Below are 21602 nucleotides of genomic sequence, written 5' to 3'. Positions count from 1 at the left end.
AAAATATAAAATCGTTCAAAAAATACAAAAAAAACAAAAAAAATTCAAAAAATAAAAAAATATATAAAACAACAAAAATATTTAAAAAAAAATTTCTTTTCAGAACTACCTCCCCTTTCAAAAAAAATTGCTAGAATGTTTAGCACTCTGGCAAGCTCTATTTCTTTTGGTTCGCTTCCCGGTTAGCTTCCCGGTACGCGGACCGGGAGCTAACCCCAAATTTTTTTTTTTTTAAAAAGAGTAAGTATAAGGAAAGTAAACAGAGAGTGATGTTAAAAGAAAGACAGCTATAGGGAGTAAAGAAGAGATACTGTTTAATAGATCTATTTACCGAAGAAAAGATGGAAGAGGGTATAATTGTGAAAAACAAAATAGATAAGGAAGTGAAAGAAAAAAAAAGAGAGTATAACATTAACAAAGAAGAGTTTCTTGGAGAATGTGAGTGAATGTTCAAAATAAGATTAAAACATGGGGAATAACAGAGAGAAAAAATAGAAAACAGAAAACAAAAAATAACAGAAAAAGATTAATTGAAACAGCAAAGAAATGTAAGTAACATAGAGCCATATCATCAACATAGGCAATAAAAGTTTTGCAGCTTTTATTGGCAGAAATGTGTCGCTAAAGCCGCTTTTGCGGCAGAAAACTGCCGCTAAAACCACTTTTGCACCAGTTTTCTGCCAATAAAAACAGCAATAATTTTATTGGCTGTGTTCATAATATGCCCCTTAGTGTGCTTCAACTACACAGAGAAAGCATTATGAACAAATAGTGATAGAGTGATCAGTCAAAGACACTAAGAGTAATAGAGACGGAGTGAGTGAACAAGAGTGAGGAACTATGAGAAGAGAGGGACTGAGAAAAAGAGTGGAAGGAGTTGAGTAAGTAGGTAATAGAGAAAGGAATGAGGGAAGTAGCAAAGGCAGGAAACTGAGGGTTAAAGAAATGAAGCAGTGGAACTAATAGAAGTTAAATGTGATAGAAATGTAACGAAAAGAGTACAAAACATTTACCTTATAATTGTCGTTAAATTACTCACTTTTTGTTTTTATACTTTCAATCTGTGAAAGAGAGAACAAACATTTGAAAAATATTAAAACATGTATTTAAAAATTACAAAAGACAAGGGAAAAGATTGAAGGACAAACAGTTTTTCAACAACTTTGACACTTACAGAAGCTTCTGCTTCTCCAGGCCCCCTACACAGTCCTAAAGATATACATTTTAAACTAACAGTATCTTGATGCAGATGAAGTGAGGCCTATCTTAAAACATGGTGCATCTTTTGCATTGCTGTTGTCTCAGAAAAGTGTCGCAAGACACTAAAATTTTAAATGATTGCTTCAGGATGCCAATAAGATGTGTCCTATCCAGAGGTTTGTTTGAGGTGAGGCCTACTCAGGGTTGCAGATGAAATTTCAAGTTGTTGAAGAGAATAGAGGACATAATACATGTGAAGGTCTACCAATGAAGTGAGTCATGTCCACTGCACTCTTGAACAAAGTCCAAACCTCCTATGTTTCCCTGGACAGACCTAAACTTGATCTGCACAATGTGATTCGTAATGATAGGAAACACAGGTGATGTAATTGAAATACGTGCAATTTCTTTTGCTCATTTCACAATCACATCACTTGTGTTTCCTTTGCTTAGGTATCTCATTGTGCAGATGTAGTCCAGCATATGAAAGAGTACGCAGAACTGCAGCACTGCATGCAACAACTTTGACACTTACAGAAGCCTCACCTTCTCCATGCCTCCTACACAGTTCTACATATACATCATAAATGCAAACAGTACAGAATTAATTATACATGTTAAATGGTTTATTTTTGCTGTTCTCAGAATGTATCAAAATTCACTAAAAACAGTGACTTGAAGGTATTCATCATATAACAGCGGGGAAAAAAAAACACAATCAAAATGATTGTGTTTAAAAAACCCATGCAACATAACAAATCAGAATTCAAAACTCCTTAAAGTTAACTTACTTTCCATGACGTCAAAGGATGTCCTATGAACAGCTTACACTCTGTTGTGCTGTTATTACTTTCAGCCCGCCACTTTCTGAAAGAAAACCTCCATCGTTTTTAAAAACATGTTACATGCAATAAATGACTTCTTGCTCTCTACCACAAGTTTCCACAAAGCCAAATCTTGTCAGAGCCATTTATAACTCTTGGATTTCTTGTAAGCCAATCCCGTCATTTGGCATTTCTGCAACTTTCAGAATTAAAATGTTGAAGATCATTTTCACAATCCTGGAATAGTAATATCTTCCCCTTCTTGCTCAGTCATGTTCTACATTTCCTATGACACTGATACTGCTTACTATGAAGCAGACTTACACTACCTCTATGACTACTACAATTATTTAATTCTCTACATCACTTTTAATCACAAAGCAATGTAAAACAGTAGACAGCATTGCAGACTTACATTCCCTCTACTCCATGTTTTGATTGGCTGCTTCAATTAGCTTATAAAAAGAAACAGTTTTTCTGAACTCATTCAAAGTGCACGTATTTCTCCATGACGTCCAGTCTTATGGTTAGAAGTTATGTCTCTGAACTACACTTATCCTCAAGGCCAAATCGTGTAGGAGCCATTAGAACTTCTTGAAATTCCTCAGAGCACATCCCGAGATTCTTTCCCTAAAATTTTGGTTTTAAAAACACCAGGTAAGAGTTTTTAAGGTCATACGGCAATTTTTTTTTGAAAATTAAAACTGAATCATTGCAGAATGACCAGCCATTTCTAGACTTTAAATAAGCTGTGTAATGTCCTGATGTTATTGAAGGACCGTCATGATATATAATTGCTACAGTTACAAAAGTCCTTCCTGATATTGACAACTGTGAAGCCACAAAATTTTTCATTAAAGTTGTCAATTTTGTTCCATCAGCCCTACATCGTTGGAACATTAAAATGACATACTGGCCATATGTTCGTATAAATAATGTGGACATCATTTCAGATTTACATTGGCTACACTCCATGTTGTGATCAGCTGCTTTTACTAGCTTATTAAAGGAGACTGATTTACTGTCTGGCAAAGTTAAATATATAAATCTTTCTGAGTCTACACTAGTAGTACTTGATACCATACAGTTCTCGCAGTCATGCTGCCATTGATAAGAAAGCCCAAACAGCTGATCTACATCTACACCTTCAGCATGCAATACATCAAGCATATACATTAAAAACTCCTGACAATCTTGCTGACTATTTTGAGAGAATTGTGTTTGGCCTGAACATCTGTCTAACAGATTTCGAATTTCAGACACACTTTCTATGTTTGTTCTATCAGTGCTACATTTCTCTAACACAGAATTTAACAAACTGCAAAATCTTTGATCAGAATTGACCACAATCTCTTCTTTTACATTTTCTAGAGAAAACAAAACATTAACCACTACATTAGCATAGCAGTTGACACCAGAACTGTTTTCAAATTGAAAACCAACAACATCTTCAACAGAATTCTTTTTGTTTCTGCTTATAATTTCAGGTTCATCGACTTTTCGTCTTTTTGCTACAACCTCCCCAGTATTGGTTACATTTCTTCGTTTCCGGCCTACCACACGTTTCTCAAACAAAGGATATTGAGGCAAATGTGGCGCATACTCTCTTCTTAACCTATTGTATTCCTTAACACAATCTAGATCCGCACAAATGCTTGTGACATCACACTCAATCAAGTACAATCCCGATAAAGTTCTAACTCGTGACAATGCCACATATGCCATACCCTCTTTGAATACAGAACTGCCAGTATTCACCAATGCACTGTCTACACTTAAACCTTGCGATTTATGGATTGTCACCGCATATGCCAAGCAAACAGGAAACTGCTTACGGCGAACATATAAGTCTTTTACAAGCAAAAATCTAGCAGAGCAACGACCAATTAGCTGTACTTCCTCAATGCCATCAAATTTAATTTTTAAAAATTCAATTCCATCTCTATTTCTGTATTTTACAAAATCAACAACATTACCCATTGATCCATTTACCAGACCTCTTTCAACATGTAAATTCCTTCTTAAAATTATACGGCAGTTCAAGCACACATTCAGAGTCTTTTCAAAACCTGCAGTTTTAGATATACTCTTCTCTAATGAATCCAATTTTGTTTTCAGATTCTCAGACAAAATAATTGTTGATCCCATATGCTCTACTCTGTCAATAGCTTCCAGTTTCACAATCTCTTGCTTTTCTAAATGCAACATTTTGTTGTTGAATTTGGCACATTCTGAAAGAGTTGGCATCAAACATATTCCAGATTTCTTCTCAGTAATTTTCTGAAAAATATTCTCAGGCACAACATCTTGTTCTGGATATAAATTTGACAGTAATCGTGCATGTAAAGCTTCTTTCCCATGCTCGGTCACTTTTCCAATTCTAACATCTTGTAGAATAGTCTTGTAAACTTCATCCTTCGCCTGACGCATATTTTCATGCAGTTCAGCATAATTGAAGTTTAACCATATATTGACGTTGCCAATGCTGCCTAGGCACTTCCTGGTATCTTCATGCGTGAGCATTTTGAACACAGGTTGCCCTTTCACTGGTGTCAGCTGCAGAAGATCTCCGAAAACAATGATGTGTTTGCCACCAAATAACACATCATACTCTGTTTTGAGAACTTCTTGCATTCTCAAATGCACAAAGGCAAGCATGACATTGGAAACCATGCTTACTTCGTCAATGATAAGAAGTTTCATTTTCCTCAAGATTCTTGAAACTTCAAAACAAGCATCTCCAGATAGCTTGTGATATTGTAATTTGTTGTCATGCTCCACTGGCAGCATCAGTAAACGATGTAAAGTAATCCCTTTAATGTTATGTGCTGCCAGTCCAGTTGGAGCGGTGACAACACAAGACAGCGATGACTCTGTCCTTTCCTGCAAATAGCATGAAATTGCTTTAATGAGGAAACTTTTTCCAGTTCCCGCTTCTCCACTCACGTACAGTCGGACAGGCTTCAACGACGTACATGAGCACTCTTTCTTGTCATGACTTAATCCATGATCAATTTGCATGGTAACTTCGTCATATATTTTCCTCTGCTCAACGTTGAGTTGTCTTTCCAACTCTTCTAAGTTAACCGCATCCTCCTGAGCATGTGCCATGGCTCTTTCCACTTCATTCATAGCAGTGGCAGCTTAATTTTCGATAACAGGTCCTCCTAGTGGATCCTGACTCAATGAAGCAGAACTCTGACTGTCCTGAGAACTGTCTCTGGCAATCTCGGCTGCAATCATTGCTTCCTGCTCAATTTCCGCATTCAACATTTCTACATATTTGGGAAAAGCAGGACATTCTATGGTCTCCTTGGCGGCATTGAAAGAGTCTTCGTAACAGAGAAAATCTCCAAGCAGTTCCTCTTCTGCACGCCAAGGCTTGAAAAGTTGCAAAAGTGCTAAATAGAAAAACTCCTTTTTTTCAGGAGATTCGCCACTCAATTTTCGATGGTTTACCAAGTGGCATTTTCTTTGCTTGACCAGACATCCCTCACTTCCTATTACAGCATACACTCCTTTCTCAGTATCTTCTTTGATGTTCCTCTTGAATATGTAATTTTGCAGAACCTCATACAGACAAACATTCTCGAGGTGACTGCTTCGATTTGGATAATATGTATCCAACATGTTGGTCTTCAAAATGTCGGTACTGTTTGGCTCCTTTTCCGCCAAATACTCAATTTCCCGCACAGGTTTGAGAACTCGATTACGCGTTGCAGCAAGACCAAGACTCGCCCAAATGATACTCCTGGACTTGGCATAGAGACTTGCTGAAGACAACCGGTCAGAACATTCGTACGCTCCAATTTCTCGATGCGACAACATCTTCAGACTGAAACTGTACAACTTCTTGCTGAGGCTCTTTTCATGGGAAATGTCCTCCCACATATCCTTCAATTCTGTCTTCTCTTTTTTGGTGATGTAAGACGTCACATACCGAGCCACAGCCATACAGTTATCAGCCACAAACTGTATATCCATGTTAGCATTCCACATGGACAAAATCACCGGGTTGTAGTCGTTGATGTACTTGGACTCTTCGTTCCTCTTCAAATTGTATGTGTTTTTAGGTGATTTCTTCATCACATTATGTCGCAGCGAAGACATCAAACTGTTTACTCTTCCTTTAGAAATCACCGGTCGTGGAAAACCGAAACGACATTTGGTGTAGAACTTGTCCTTGTTTCGGAATTTACGACGACAGTACTTTCCACATCGATGGCTTTGGAAACGCAGAACTTTTTCTCTTAGGCTTTTCTTCTCCTTTGCGTTTGGAACAGCACACGTAGAATACTGTTGTATAAAACTCATCACTGAGTCTTCTGGATCCGTTCCAAATTTAGGTGCATCCTTGATCCACAGCAACATATGTATATGAGGAGCACCTCTTGCTTGGTACTCCTTTCTCCAGAAGAAATCCAACACCTCTCCAAGAGGTGGATTCTTCTTATTCATGATGAAAGACATCATAGCTTCAAATCTATGATTGAAGTACCTACATACATTGACTGGATCCAAAGAGCACAGTTCTCCGGGTGTCTTGAATTCGATGTTTTCTACGTTAGCATTTGCCTCTCGTAGAAATTCAAGTAAGTCTTCCCAGCCATACTCGGCACAGCTCAGAGTGAGGAACCATGTGGGAGTACCTAAGTTCCTCAGCATACATTTTAAATCACCATGACGACGGTACCAGTACTCATTAGTACCACGCTGACACGCCATGAGATTAATCAGGTGAGAATCCAAAATACTGTCTTGGACATTGACTTTATCCATAAAGTCACTTGCCGAGATGTTTTGCATGTGTATACCACTTTTCAAGATGTGGTTCACTGCATATGACAGTCCAGACAGATCGCTTTCAAACAGGAGATGAAACAAATAAGGAATGCATTGTCGAAACCTAGCATCTCCTGCATACAATCGCAAAGTCCGTTATTCAGAAGCAGGAATTTGATGAGGTCGCTCATCATATCTTCCTCCCTGACCTGTTGGAAAAAGCTGTGGGAAACACCGAGCTTCCAAACTTTCCTCCCAAACACTAATGGGACTCCCTTTGGCTTGTTTCATTTGAAACAACTCAATAGCATTCCCCATGACTTCCTTGGAATGCAAAGGATGAACACTATAATGTTCATATATTTCTTCACTAGTAGAAGTTTCTACTTTCTCAATTTGACCAGCACACAAATCGCTATCCTCTTCCTCACTTACTTCCTCTTCTGCAACATATACATTCTTATAGTATTTATTATTTTTTTTCAAATACAATGTTGCCTTTTTAACTTTCGTAACATCTACTAAATCTTGCCATATTTTCTTATTCTTTGTCGGAACCCCATTAACTAAGATAACCAGAGGTTCCTCGTCCACTTTTTCTACTCCAATTGTGTTAATGTTTTTCTTCAAATCTAGAGGCAAATAAACAACTCTTCCCTTTAATCCTCTCTGTAAATCTGATGGAGGCAATTTCCCTGTCTTTGGCTCCATTCTTACAATAGCCTGAAAGGGATGGATACTTTGAATCAAAATAGATTCATAAGTATTTAAATCCTTCAATTCAGAAGGAATCTCAACCAATTCCAGATTATTATGAACTGCTCTAGCAGGCATCTGGTTTTGATTTAATTTGCAACAACAATAAGTACACACACGTTGATCCAATCCCAAATCAAAAAATTTTCTACCATCAAGTATGTTGCGAAATCCTTCCATTCACTATTATTTTCCCTTTCACTTTTTGCATATAAATCCACTAACTTAGTCTGATTCTTATAATAAGTGCGTCGACAACACACACAAGTGAAATTGGGCCTCTAACTTGATTTGACCTGAAACGTGGCAATTTCCCTCTGGAAATTATCTGTACTGGAAACCTGTACACTATCTTCCACATTACCCGCTTCTTCTTGGTCAATTTCAACATTCTCCTCTTTACTTCCAAAGTAACAAAACTCAATTTCTTCACATATATTCTTCACATCTATTTCAGAACCATGCAAAAGAGCAGCACATAATTTTTTAAGCATAATTGCTGGACTCTTAGCATAATACAACATTCTAACTAATTTCCTCACTTTATTATGATGCACTGCTAGCATCCTGAAATGATGAAAAACACTCTGGCATACTCTCCTGGAAAGACAAGCCAGTGAATGACCATGCAAACCTGTCACTTCTCTCACTCTGCAAGGATCTAATTCTTGCAACAACCTTATTTTCTGCTTCAAACTTTTCTTATTAAATGACCGTACAAAATCACAAAGCAAATTGATGGAATCCTGTCGCACACTGCAAATACTACTACACTTCCAGGTGTACACAGGACCCTTAGCACGTCTTCCTAAAACCTCATTACCTAACACCTCTTCTGCCTCTGTTGTCACAAGTTTTTCTTTTTCAACTGGACAACCATCTTTCACTTCATAAGCACGACCACTGGTGTCAACTGCATGCACCAAATCATTATCCTGGAAATAACTCTCCTCATTAAAAAATGCCTCACAGCTTGAACTATGCATCCATTCTCCAGAAAAAACTTCACAAAAATTACTACGATTAACTATTCTCTTCCATCTACTATTTCTTTTGAAATCATAAATTGCCTTGTTTAGCTTCCTAATTCTATTGATTATCAAAATAAATAACTTACGTTTAATTTCAAATGCCTGATCAATAACTTTCTCAACTTTTTTTTTTCTCCTATAAAAAACCACTTTCTGTTGACCTTTCTTAATATTTTTTAACAAATTGCCAATTATCCTGTTGCGGAACATTCGTTTACGAATGTCCCTAAACTGTTGTTTCCTTCTACTATCATGCACAGAGTTATCTCTTGCTCTAGCAGTAACATTTTTGATTGGCCTTTCCTTTCCATTTGAATTGCTTCTCTTTTTCTGGACTGAAACATTTTCTGTAGTAATATTTTTTTTACTGCAAATATTTCTTATGAATGTTTTTGTACTCTTACCCGGTGCTTTCTTGTTGACTTGACAAATCTTTTTGTTAGAGGACTGCTGCTTTTTTTCAATCACCTGCTGTCTTTGACGTTTTGCAGCCTTTCTCAGTCTTTCTTTCGTTGGCATGGTGAAATGTTGAAATGATCTGCAGTTGAATCTGTGGTAAAATATATTAAAAAATGTTATTAACCACTATTACCCAACAGTACATCAATAACAGTAATCAAAAACTTAAAACACTACTTTACATTTTTACATATAAGATTTTTTAGTGCATGGCAATTTTAGAATACAGAAATAGCAGAAAAGAAATGGAATTTATAATCATGTTACCTGTGCTATCTTATATGTGAATCTGATCTAATTTTATGAGCATATTTTAATATTTTATTGAAGACACTACACATAACCTGTTTTTGAAGGTGTCTTTATTTTTAAATTAAACGGTTTACATTTTTACTTTTTTTTTATTATACATTTTTAAAATAAATGTTTATAGTTCCATAGGCTCAAGCAGGTCAGCTTCCCACCCTATGTCATATAATTCGGACAAATCTGCATCCTCATCACGTTCTTCTTCATCCTCAGGATTTAAATCATCCAAGGGATCAACATCCACTGATGTTTCAATTACAAGTTCAATGATGAGGTCAAAATCAACTGATTGCAGATTATCGCTCATGTTGATGTTGTCTTTATCTTTAAAGAAAGATAACAACAATGAGATGTTGCACAGTAAGAGACAAATCTCAGAGATTATAATAGTAAAATTTTTTAACAAGAGTAACATTTTGCAGCTATTATTTAGCCATGTCCAGCGATGCTGAGCAGGTGAAGCCTATGTCTAATTTTTCAGTGAACAGGACTCATCTCTTCTTAACCTTGGATAAGCCTCACCGACTCTGTGTCCCCTGCACATACTTAAATGTAAAGGGGCAGATTTATGTTAAATGGCACATCCCCAGGCATGCACCAGTTAACGTGCACCGCTGCTCTGCCACCCATGGTGTGCCGCATTTACAATCAGATAGGAGAAAGCTGCGTCAAAACCCTGCGCCTGCTTTAAGCAGGCATAGGTCTTGACGCAACATTGTGGAGATGGGGCACCTCTGAGCCTTGCTGGAGCTGCATCACACTTGCAATACAACTCCAGCAATGCGCCACCTTTACAGCACAGATACGTCACGCATCTGTGCCATTTTTGCCCCATGCTGCGCCGCATTGTAAATGCAGCACACCATGGGTGGCGGAACAGCGGCGCAGGATGACTGGCACATCCCTGGTGATGCGCCAGTCATCATAAATCTATCCCTAAGCTTCTTATCTTGTTACAGATGAACCGCCATATGTATCATCAAACTATTTTGCATTTCCTAAATAGCGAATTTTAAGGAATAAATAGCAATTCTTTACCATTCCTAATTTGCAATGAGCAAATTGCTAATTGCAAATTACCCATTCATTTCCATGGGCTAGGAGGCTCATAGGAATGAAGGTGCAATTTGTGATTAGCAATTAGCTCATCGCAAATTAGGAGTTTTTTCAAGGGTGCAGGGGTGTCTCAAGAACACCCTGCTGCACCCCTGAAAAAGAAATTTGGGGGCATATGGTGCACATACATGCCCTAAGGACATGTATTGGCGTCATATGGCACCTTTTGTTTTTTGGAAAAAAAGCTTTTTGAAAAGAATTCGCAAATTACCACAAACTAGAAGTTGGTGGTAGTTTCCAAATCCTTAATGTCATTTTTTACATATTTTTTGTTTGATACATTGCATTTAAGGAATCGCAAAATTTGCAAATCCTTCAGTGCAATCGCAAAATAAGGAATAGCAAATATTGCTATTCCTTATTTTGCATCAAACTTGTTTGATGCATACCATTTGTCTAATTAGCATTCGCAAAGGCCGAAATTTGGCGAATTTTGATCTTTGCGAATGCTAATTAGCTTGATACATATGGCCCCAAGTGAGGCCTGTCTTGCAACATGGTGCATCTTTTGCATCACTGCTGCATCGGTTTCATGTGGCACGTTTTTTTTACACCATGACACATCTGCCTAAATGCATCAATTTGTAATTTTGTCGCCTCATAGCAAATCTTTTGCACCGCCGCTGCATCATAAAAGTGACGCACAGTGGCGCAAAAGAGGCATACACCTATCATAAATCTGTCCCTAGCATTTTAAATGATTAATCCAGGATGACGATAAGGTGTGGCCTATCCAGAGGTTTGTTTAAGGTGAGGCCTACTCAGGATTGCAGATTAAAGTTACACTTGATGAAGAATACAGAGGAGATAATACATGTAAAGGCCTACCAATGAAGTAAGTAATGTCCACTTTATTGCGCCAGTCATCATAAATGTATCCCTAAGCTTCTTATCTTGTTACAGATGAACCGCCATATGTATCATCAAACTATTTTGCATTTCCTAAATAGCGAATTTTAAGGAATAAATAGCAATTCTTTACCATTCCTAATTTGCAATGAGCAAATTGCTAATTGCAAATTACCCATTCATTTCCATGGGCTAGGAGGCTCATAGGAATGAAGGTGCAATTTGCGATTAGCAATTAGCTCATCGCAAATTAGGAATTTTTTCAAGGGTGCAGGGGTGTCTCAAGAACACCCTGCTGCACCCCTGAAAAAGAAATTTGGGGGCATATGGCGCACATACATGCCCTAAGGGCATGTATTGGCGTCATATGGCACCTTTTGTTTTTTGGAAAAAAAGCTTTTTGAAAAGAATTCGCAAATTACCACAAACTAGAAGTTGGTGGTAGTTTCCAAATCCTTAATGTCATTTTTTACATATTTTTTGTTTGATACATTGCATTTAAGGAATCGCAAAATTTGCAAATCCTTCAGTGCAATCGCAAAATAAGGAATAGCAAATTTTGAATTAAGGACATTTTAAGTCATTTCCACATGTGCAGTGTTTTCAAATTTTGATTTGAAAATCGTTTTTAGGGAAAAGGAATGGTTTGTAAATTTATGACAAGGACATAATGGTGTATGCTTCTTTATAAGGCATTTCACTGTCTCTGATGTCATTTTTCCCATATTACATTATAAGACCTTTCCCCATGGAGCACATTCCTTGTAAATATGCTCCCACCTGTGCATGGTGAATTTAGATTTTGACTGTTTGAGTCACATAGCCATGTTAAAAGTGACCCAAAAAAATTGCAAAGGCTTTAAAAAAACACTTTCATGTGTCTTAAGGACATTTTAAGTCATTTCCTCATGGGCAGTGTTTTGTAAGTGGCGCAAAAGAGGCATACACCTATCATAAATCTGTCCCTAGCATTTTAAATGATTAATTCATGATGACGATAAGGTGTGGCCTATCCAGAGGTTTGTTTAAGGTGAGGCCTACTCAGGATTGCAGATTAAAGTTACGCTTGATGAAGAATACAGAGGAGATAATACATGTAAAGCTCTACCAATGAAGTAAGTGATGTCCACTTCATTGCGCCAGTCATCATAAATGTATCCCTAAGCTTCTTATCTTGTTAGAGATCAACCGCCATATGTATCATCAAACTATTTTGCATTTCCAAAATAGCGAATTTTAAAGAATAAATAGCGATTCTTTACCATTCCTAATTTGCGATGAGCAAATTGCTAATTGCAAATTACCCATTCATTTCCATGGGCCAGGATGCCCATAGGAATGAAGGTGCAATTTGCGATTAGCAATTAGCTCATCGCAAATTAGGAATTTTTCCAAAGGTGCAGGGGTGTCTCAAGAACACCCTGCTGCACACCTGAAAAAGAAATTTGGGGGCATATGGCGCACATAAAAATTAACAACATTCCTTTACCTCAAAAACGATTTTCAAGTCATAATTTGAAAACACTGCCCACAGGGAAATGACTTAAAATGTCCTTAAGACACATGAAAGTGTTTTTTGAAAGCCTTTGCAATTTTTTTGGGTCACTTTTAACATGGTTATGTAACTCAAACAGTCAAAATCTAAATTTACCATGCACAAGTGTAACCATATTTACAAGGAATGTACCCCACGGAGAAAGGTCTTTTAATGTAATATGGGAAAAATGACATCAAATGTCCTTAAGACACATAAAAGCGTTTTTTGATTGCCTTTGCAGCATGTTTGTATCACTTTTAACATGGCTATGTAACACAAACATTCAAAATCTAAATTTGCCATGCACAGGTGGGAGCATATTTACAAGCAATTTGCGCCACAGAGAAAGGTCTTACATTGAAATGGGAAAAATAACATCAGAGACAGTCAATTGCCTTATAAAGAAGCATACACCATTATGTCCTTGTCATAAATTTAAAAACAATTCCTTTTCCCCAAAAACGATTTTCAAATCATAATTTCAAAACACTGCACATGGGAAAATTACTTAAAATGTCCTTAAGACACATAAAAGCGTTTTTTGATTGCCTTTGCAGCATGTTTGTATCACTTTTAACATGGCTATGTAACACAAACATTCTAAATCTAAATTTGCCATGCACAGGTGGGAGCATATTTACAAGCAATTTGCGCCACAGAGAAAGGTCTTATATTGAAATGGGAAAAATAACATCAGAGACAGTCAATTGCCTTATAAAGAAGCATACACCATTATTTCCTTGTCAGAAATATTATAACCATTAATTTTCCTCAAAAACGATTTTCTAGTCATAATTTGAAAAGACTCCACAGCTCCTATGCAGAAAAACACCCTGTCAGTACTAATACTTCACATTTTCTCCAATTACATTTTCTCAAAGAAACAAAATCTATTTGTAAAACACTTGAGACCAAGCAACATTTGAAAAACACAACTTTCTTCATAATTTTCTCCTTAAAGCACACTATTCTCTATCTAAATGAAAGAAATATTTTCTCACCTTAGCAAATACTTTGAGTTTGAAAACAGTCTCAGAAACACACCAATTTGTCTTCAGCAGAGCAAAAGGTATGCACTCCAGAGTCTGCAGCTATCAAAAGCACAGAAATGCTGTAATTCTTCACACATATCTCTCATGTCACCCAATCAAAACTCTTCCCTCACTTTTTTTCAAATGAAAACTCTTCCCCCCTCTGCCATTTCATGCCTTTTCTGCATGGCAACCACCTCTTGGAAGACCTCTGGTGTTTGCAAGTTCACACAACAATGTTGCAATTGAACTCTGAACTCTCAGTGCACCTGCGTATCCACTGCAATCTTTCATTTAATGATTTTTTATTGACCATTCAAAATACATCTTTCAAAGAACTCATCCATGCACCCTAACTTTCTGTTTTCAGCAATCAAAATCCACCAATCACTGTTACTGCTTCATTAACACAGAAACTCCACAGTTTTTTTCATTTTAAACTCTCATTTTTTCAACTGCCATTTCATTGCCACACTTCATCTGACTGCAGCAGAACCTTCTCTCACCATGTTTTCTGTCTGGATTGTTGGACATAGTTATATCCACTGGGCTCACAGGTATGCTAAGAACAGAAATTTACCTAACCTCAATTTACAAGATGTGGAAATTAAGTGGTTTGGCCACAGAGGATTAAAATGTCACCAATTGATACCATTGGTGAAAACCTTTATGTATTTGCCAAAACCTGACCTGTTAATTGTGCACTGTGGAGGTAATGATTTGGGCACTTTGACTGGGGTAGGTCTGGAAATGCTTTTAAAGGACACCTTTGAGCAATTGATGGCACTTTTTCCTCAAACTGCCTTGGTATATTCAAATATATGCCAAAGACAGAAATGGAGGTGGTCAAACCAATTTTGTCCACAAATTGAGAAGTCGAGGAAGCATGTAAACAAATCTGTTTCAGCTTACATGAGAGACCATGGAATGGGCTCCCTGTACAACAATAACTTGCGTTACTACATGCAAGATATCTACAGAGGAGATGGAGTTCACTTCTCAGATGAGGGCAACAGAATTTTCATTCTGAATTTAAGACTGTGCATTGGTACCTACTTATAAGTACCTAAATGTACCATAAACCCAAAAGCTCTTCTCAGAGCTACCCTACATCTGATCACTCACAATTATTATTTTACTCTAACATTTTTCACTAATTTTCAACAAAGTACGCTCCCTGGGGCGCTTCCCGGTACGCGAACCGGGAGCTAACCTCGCGAAATTTTTTTAAAAATTGTTTTTTTTTCGCACATATGGGCCTCCTCAGCCACCCTCAGAAAACCTAGGGGGTCAAGATAAGTCTACTGTGCCCCCTTCTACCCATTCTGAACTTTATTTGCCCTCCATCTTGTATCTTAATTCGACCGAAACACAAAATGGTGGACTCCCGTAACGCTTAAGGTTCGCGAACCGGGGCGCTCACCAGTTCGCGTACCGGGTCGCTCCCTGGGAAGCGCACCATCAAAAAAGGTGGGAAAGTAGTTTACAGAAAAGCGACTGGAGACAATTTCACCAAATATAGATTAGCTCATACTACATACCAATCCCTACCATTTTCACAAATTTGGTTGGAATTCCATTTAGCCATTTAGCCTGTAGACCTCTCTAAATACCCTGAGGTAAATTACTTCACAAAACACATCTGAAGTGTTGGAATTGACAACCAATTAAAATGTTACTTTCATTTTCTACTTTTTTTACCTGACATTTGATTGGTTATGTACCTGAACATATATAAAGAAAGAGAGAGAAACACAGCCATTTTGACTACTACTTCCTGAATTACATTGCAAGATCATTTTCACTCACAACTTAAACTTGTTTTTAGAAGGTGAGATATTATTTTATAAATTTGAAAACATTTTCAGATAGTTATATACTATCCCTCTGTAAGAGTTAGACATTGAGAAAGGCTTCTTTATTATAATTATGGATTGATTTAGGTTTCTGTGGTATAATTATGAATTTACTTAGGCTTCTTCACAGGCACTTTTTAATAGTACTACTTCACGCCTGAAACCATACAGTGCCCATAGATTACTTCTCTGTTATAAACTCACAAGTACCTGTCTGAACTTAAACCCAACAGTGTCCTATCACTACTGATATATTTATTTTTTATGCAAATTACAGCAATAAAATGGAAGGTGAGCAGAATGTTTCCTTCGAAATTGTTCTGGACAGCAACAATGAACAAGTTATGGAACCCATTGATGACTTACAATTCATGGATGAGTCACGGGACTATGAATTACTTCAATGTGTAGAATCTGTCGATCATTTACTCCATTATGATGACGGTCAAATGTGGGAACTTATGTTCACTCAACAAGAGGACATATCGGACAGTCAAATGCTAGACGTTCTATTAAATTTTGAAAAACAATCTGAAAAATAAAATTGTATGTAAAATAAAAAAATTGTTTGAGTCTTTAATCATTTTTATATGTAATTCATAAAGTAGTTAAATGTTAGAAATGTTATTAAATTTTGAAACACAATCACAATAATAAATAATTGCTTAAAAAATAAAAAAATTAAAAAATAATCAACAAAACCAACAATCAATTACATACAGTATTTGAAAAGTCTATCATTCATTTATCATTATAGTACGCTGCCCAGAACGCTTCCCGGTTCGCGGACCGGGCGCTACCCACGCAAAAAAACAAAAAAAATATTTTATTTTTTTTGCCCCGCGGGGCCCTTTTAAAGCCTCCACATTAAACCTAGGGGGTCAGGGAGGATATACTATGCCCCCTTATGGTCATTTCCCCCTTTGTTTTGGCCTCCTCTTGTCTCTCGATCCTACCGAGAGACAAGATGGCGGCCGCTCCGGACTGTTTAGAATGTTGACAGGCACCGGAGAGCCAATCAGCTTCGCTACGCGAAGTTCCGGTACGCGTAAAGTCCGCGAACCGGAGCGCTGCCCGGAGCGCACTTACAGATATATATCTTTTTTTAAATGTTAATTTCTCAAAATCCACTGAAGCACATATATTGAGACCTAGCAAAGGCACATCGGGCTACCAGTCCCTACAATTTTGCCAAGTTTCGTGCAAATCCATTCAGCCGTTCGGGCTAAAAGTGAGGCCAACCGCCCTATGGAAAACTCAATGTTAAAAACACGTTTTGGGACCCCCCTTTTTTCTCAGCCCCCCCTTGACGAACCCCCCCCCAAATTTCCAGGGGCTGCTCAGAAACAAAATGTTCCATTTTCCAGAAAATTCCAGCCAATTCCGTCCACAAACGCCAAAGTTATTAGACATAGAATTTTCAAAAATCCCATAGGGAAAAAATCCTAACTATATATACCTACTGGCGACCGCCAGTAGGTAATATATATATATTTATATATATATATATATCCAAGATTGGCTTCTCCGGATTGGAAAAAGTTCAAGCCACACCGATCCCGGTACGTTTCAAGTTAGTTTATTTGGGACAAGAAAATTATGTATTTCGAGCGCACAGACTCTTTGTCACATGACCATGGTCCCGAATCACGTGTACAAGTAATCACAGTTTCATGGCAATGAAAATCAGACTCTGGATTTAGAACATCATCCAGAGTTTGAAAAAATAGTTAAATCATAAGTTTAAAAAAAAGTTCTATAAGAAATAATAAACGAACATATATGCTTTACTAAGCAAGTTTAGACAATTGTGGTGAAATGTTGGGACTCAGTGTTATATGTTCAGTCATGTGCGTTTGTATATTAAAGAAGACCTTGCACATCACAAAGAAGAACGGCACTTAGGGTGGAAGCAAATCACCACTGTTTATATTTAGTGAGAATCGTGGTATATTATATGGTGAGGTTGTGCAACGTCACTATCTTATACACTCAAAACCTTCTTGAGTCCAGTCAGGCTCGTTCGTAAAAACCTTCACTCCAACCCTGGGTAGTTGAGACTTTGAGCAGCCAGGACTTAAACAAAGAAGTAGCGTAAAGCATTTCGATGCTCCAAACCACTGAAAGAAATCCAACATGTCCATCATTAGGCCAGATGTGATCTGAGGTTCTGGGTGCTAGGGTACCCTATTTATGACCAGAAAGTATCCTGGGTGATGACGCAGTCACTAGCCAATGGGCTACCAAGTCCCCTCACGCCTTATGATGACTTCTGGCTGTGTATGGCCTCTTAGCTATCCCAGAGTGCACTATTCTACTCACTCCCAATATGTCTTAACCATGCTCTTGATGTGGGGAGGGTTGTAGAACACCTTAGAGGTGTGGCTGCTCACAGAATAAATGTTTTGGCAACTGGTTTTCCGATCAAATTCAGCTTCTCTGTTAAAACTCGGCTTTTGGGCCAAAACTCTGGGTGGCTTCCTGTGAGAGGGATGTAACATTTCTCTCCGTGGCAGTTGTCTATTTTTCCTGAGCTTGGGAATCGTTCACACTATTGCCCAGGCCAATAGAAGGCTGTCTGGTGGCCAGAATCTGTAAATTGCCACCTAATAAACGGGGCAACAGAGTGGCAACTTTCCAAAAGCCGTTTTTCCTTAAAAGGGATATTAAATTTGACTTGGGCATTAAGTTGGGTGTAAGCCACAGTTAATTTAGTATTTTGAAGTCCCAACCTTAGTAGTCCCATTCAGAAGTCTGCAGGAGTGAGATTTCAGCCTGAAACTCTGTACTTGCTAATGGGCTACTAGCCTCTCCATAGTAACAATGACAATATGGGGGTTTTACTGTTAGGACATATTAAAGAACAGGTCCTACTTAATAATATACAGCACCCTGCTTTAGGGCCTGATAGGCCTTCCTCTGGAGTGACATATATATTACTAAGGGAGGTTTGGGCTTTGCTGTAGGTTTAAATGGCAAAGTTGAACTAACAGTTTTAAAACTGCCCCTCTAGTCTACAGTGTCAGGCTGGGAGCCATGTTGTATTTTGTCATACTCAGGGGGCACAATCAGTGCTACAGCCCTGGGTGGATACTTTAAAATACATGCCTGGGGTAGCCCCGTTACCATATGTTAGGAACTTATAAGTAAGGTAACTTATGCCAATGAGGGATAGTCAATTCAACATGCATTTTGTAGGGGGTAGATCACTGACACTGAGATCCTGTTAGCAGACCTCAGTGCACTATCAGAGTCGAAAAACTAGAAGCAATCGGTCAAAAACTTTGGGGGTGATCATTTATATATTTATAATAGAAGCATGCACACATTCCTCATTATAGCACATTGCAGGTGCCCCTCTTAGGTGCTGCCTAAAAATGCATTCTAGAGACACTGACGATAGTAACAAATGAATTAATACATCCCCGCTTTGGAGGAGCAACAACATAAAATAACAGGGCTCACCTGAGCCCCGTTTTCCTTCATTTACGGCCACTGCATTCCTGATTTCTCAGGCGACGGTTTGTAAAGGCAGTGCCATATTATCAAGTACTATTGTACAAGGAGCCTCGGCTGAGAGACTGCAAGGCTAGTGTGACACTAATCCAAATATTTCCAACGACAGAGGACCAGCCATGGCCCGTGCAGGTAAGAGCGGCGGGGCGGTGGGGCCGGGTGAGGGGGGATTTTGACAGATGTGGGAAAATTAACAATTTATTTCATTTTCTCTCGTGATCATCTGTTGAATACTTCCAACTCGGCCTCACCGCTCTTACCTGCACAGGCCACGACTGCAGAGGACTCAAAGTTACTCACTCCTAAATCTACTCTATTATCAACTAGAGAGTAGTGACACGTTTCGCTCTTGAATGTGCTGTGAGCAGACGGCTGAGTATGACCTCTCGCGTTGAAGGAAAGGGGAATGAGAGACACTATTTCTGAAAGCTGGCACCTGGTGCTCTGAGCTTTGTGTTTTGGTTGTCCTAACAGTAGTAGCTGCCTTTTAGTCCGCATCGTTGGAAACTCGCCAAAATGCTCATACACATAAGACATTAAATTATTAAAACAGTCGCTCAACTAAGTTCACTACAACGATGTCTTAACTCAAACGAGTATAGTGCTTGGGAGCTATTCTGTACTTACTCTCGGTTTAGCACTTTTTTTAAAATCCATTTTTACTGCAATTCATTACAATTTTGATATGTATTCTGTTATGCTGTACATGGATTTTAGTGCTGATTTTCTAGTTCACCTTAATCAGATGTTGAAAGAGAATATGAACGCCTTTATTTTCTGTTGATTGTCACAGAAATCACATTGTGTTTCTTTCTTGGAGAGTACTTTATACAGTCTTGTTACTTCATAACAAGGACTTTCTATTCGACTTTTTGTGATGACTTTAATGAAATGCTGACAATTGTTCAGTCAGCTTTCTTTAATATCGTTCTTATTGTTGTCAGGTCTTTTTAGTACTGCGGTGCATGCTTGCTCGTCTCTCTTTGGCTGTTAGAATCATTAATGCCTTGCAGAAAATGTCATTCGAATCTCTTTTCTCTTTTAGATACTCTCGATTTCCCACGGTCGATGCAAACACTTTCAAGGGAAACTGAACTCGAGAGTAGCAGCCAAACTCTCCAGGCATGCTGCTAGTGCGTCAGACATCAAATTTCCTAGACAGGTGTGGTAGTCTCCGGTGTGGCTAATATAGTCTCTGCTTCATAAAAGTCACACGACCTTTTCCAAATCGCACATTTCAATACTGATTTCCAGGAGGGTAGGCAGCAACCAAGCCAAGTACTGGGTCGATAATTTTGCCACATTTGCAGTTGTATTAAAAAAGAACGTTTCAAGCAGTCAGCATCCTTCTTTGTAAATGTGCCTTCAATCTCAACCCTAAATGTTTCTTTACATTGACCTCTTTGAGGTCTTCACCACTAATGCGATTACGACAGAACCTTCAAATTTAAATGGACACACTGAATATCATCAAAGGCAAATTGTGATTATATAGGCAATGCAGTCATTTTAACCAGCGGGATGCAAAATTCGATTTTACCATAACATAAATACGAATCTAATGAACATATAATTTAAGCGCAACCTTTAATTTATTTTCTTGAATATTGGTATGGATTAGAATTAATTAATGATTACTATATAAGTAAGGTCTTTTTAAATCCTTTGCCGGTTTGTCCTGTTTTTCTTGTTTCACTGGAACTTCATAAGTCATAAGTCATAAGAATGTCACTTTTCCTGCCAGAAACCCTTAACTGAAGAATGTGTTAATTTATGTGAGGGCATTCGCTGTTCTGTATGTCCTAGAAATATCATCCTGTGTCAGATACACCATGGATATACTATGCTATTTTAACCATATTCTGAGTATATTTCCATTGGTGAGACATTTACACACAAGTCAGGCGTTCATTTGTACGGCTGTTCATTATTCACACTATAGTGTGCATACTTTATTTACTTTGGTATTTTACACGATTTTTATGAGATAGGGATTTGCTAGATGCTGCAATGAAGAACTGAAATTAAGACATTCTTAATTAAGTGCAAAATATTTCCAGTTGAGCAGTTGAATTAGATCAATGTTGTTTTTCTTGCTTTTTTTTTTGCAAAAGGCTACATCACATTTGCACTTTTCATTTTATATTCTACCAACGACTAGGAGGGTTTTTGTACCGAGCATCATTGTTTTGCTCTTTGGTGATACATAATATATGTTGTGACATATGTTCCACTTGTCCATCAGCCAAGAATATGTCTCAGAATACATTTGTCATGTCTTTAGGGAATTTGAGGTACGTGTCGCCATGTCAGGAATTCTTGGACTAATTGATGAA

At 37.9% G+C, this 21602-nt stretch overlaps 1 long non-coding RNA gene across 1 annotated transcript in view; it reads left to right on the top strand.

The window, feature by feature from the left end:
- LOC144827250 (uncharacterized) overlaps positions 1 to 20798 on the top strand; it is a 645184-nt gene extending 624386 nt beyond the window's left edge. Inside the window, exon 5 of the long non-coding RNA XR_013610100.1 lies at positions 20312 to 20798. This is a non-coding gene — a long non-coding RNA (uncharacterized LOC144827250). The remainder of the gene's footprint in view (positions 1 to 20311) is intronic.
- The last annotated feature ends 804 nt before the right edge of the window (positions 20799 to 21602 follow it).

Source organism: Lissotriton helveticus, chromosome 4_1 (assembly GCF_964261635.1).
Source record: "Lissotriton helveticus chromosome 4_1, aLisHel1.1, whole genome shotgun sequence".
NCBI lineage: Eukaryota > Metazoa > Chordata > Amphibia > Caudata > Salamandridae > Lissotriton > Lissotriton helveticus.
The sequence above is the reverse complement of the archived record's forward strand: the minus strand, read 5'-3'. Positions and strand labels throughout refer to the sequence as shown.